Source organism: Octopus bimaculoides, chromosome 17 (assembly GCF_001194135.2).
Source record: "Octopus bimaculoides isolate UCB-OBI-ISO-001 chromosome 17, ASM119413v2, whole genome shotgun sequence".
NCBI classification, from domain to species: domain Eukaryota; kingdom Metazoa; phylum Mollusca; class Cephalopoda; order Octopoda; family Octopodidae; genus Octopus; species Octopus bimaculoides.
Window position 1 is genome coordinate 52,136,592 of NC_068997.1, and position 1,612 is coordinate 52,138,203.

At 41.4% G+C, this 1,612-nt stretch overlaps 1 protein-coding gene across 2 annotated transcripts in view; it reads left to right on the forward strand.

Moving 5' to 3' along the window:
• The first annotated feature begins 677 nt into the window (after window positions 1–677).
• The window catches only part of LOC106883296 (merozoite surface protein 2), a 20,633-nt gene continuing 19,698 nt past the window's right edge, over window positions 678–1,612 (forward strand). Inside the window, exon 1 of one of the 2 annotated variants that reach the window (XM_014934255.2) lies at window positions 678–1,580. The gene's annotated coding sequence lies outside the window, so the exon portion shown is untranslated. The remainder of the gene's footprint in view (window positions 1,581–1,612) is intronic. The other variant, XM_014934253.2, reaches the window with a different exon arrangement.

Below are 1,612 nucleotides of genomic sequence, written 5' to 3' on the forward strand. Positions count from 1 at the left end.
ATATATATATATATATATATATACGGATGGATCTAGATATGAATGTGTGTCTATATAATTGTTCAGGTGCCTCTACATGTCTCTACATGTGTATACATGTACATATGTATACGTGTGTGTGTGTGTGTGTGTGTATACATGATGTAGTGACGTGTGAACGGGTGTGGTTTTCACTTGAGTACAACTATTTTGTTTTGTGAAGGCAGTAGTTGTAGAAGTGGTGATTGTAGTGGTTGTAGTTGAAGCTGTAGTTGCTGAGATGTTAGATGTGCATATTATTATTATTATTATTGTATTGGCGATGGTAGCTGAAAAAGTGGTTTCTATATCTATTGGGGGTGTAGTTAGGAAGGTACTTGTTGTATCGGCGGTAGTCTTGACTGTGAAGGTGGTAGCTGTAATTATTGAAGTGACGGTCAATGTATGCATAGTGCTTGTGGCGGTGGTAGTTGTGAAGACAATAGTCGTAGCTTTAGAAGATGCTGTGTTGGTAGTCATTGTGGTTGCAGTAGTAGTAGTAGTAGTAACAGTAGTAGTAGTAGGAGGAGGAGGAGGAGGAGGAGGAGGCGGTGGTAGCGGCGGTGGTGGTGGCGGCGGCGGTAGTGGAGGTGGTGGCGGCGGTAGTGGAGGTGGTTCTAATTATAGAAGTAGTGGTTGTAGTAGTGGTGGTTGTGGTGGTTGTGGTGGTACTGGCGCTGATGGTTGGGTAGTTGTTGCCAGATCTTTCTTAAGAATGATGACGTCCAAAATCACTAAAACAACCACTACCAGCAAATAATTAATTAATTAATTAATTAATTTAATTAATTTAATTAATTAATAACAGTAGCAGCAACAACAATAATAATCCTTTCTATAACAAGCACAAAGCCAGCAATTTCAGGGTAGGAGGTGGAGGGGGAGCTAGTCGAATACATCGAACCCCAGTGCGTAACTGGTACTTATTTAATCGACCCCCGAAAGGATGAATGGCAAAGTCGACCTCGATGGGGTTTGAACTCAGAACGTGAAGTTGGACGAAATGTTGTTAAACATTTTCTCTGGACAAAATGTTGTTAAACATTTTCTCCGGCATGTTAACGAACTCCGTCAAAAAGTGATCGATTCTATTATTCAAATGCTTATCATCATCACCACCACCACTACTACCACCCCTACAATACCCATTAAAACTACCGCTGCTGCTGCTACTACTACTTATGTTATAGGTGGGCAATACCTGGCAGCCGTAGCTGTAACAGTCACGATAACATTAAGAACAATTGGAAAGCGAACAACAGTTGTATTTACCACAACAACAGCATCAACACCAGCAGCGACCACAACAGCAACATCAACAACAATTGCGTTCACGTGGGTTGAGAGCACAACTTGCACTATGCTTATTCGGTGGCAGGGTTCGCGATAGCATCAACAGAAGCACCGACAGCGAGGAAAACGAAGTGCAGCAGCTGCAATAACAACAAAAATGAAACAAGAATCAAACAACAAAAACAACTTGGAGCCGTTCGCAGTTTCCACGGAGAGAATGGAACAGAACGGAACCAGAATTTCAAAAATAGAATCGCTGCAATGTTGAAGTAAGTTTTACTTTCCAGTTAAATGGTTATTT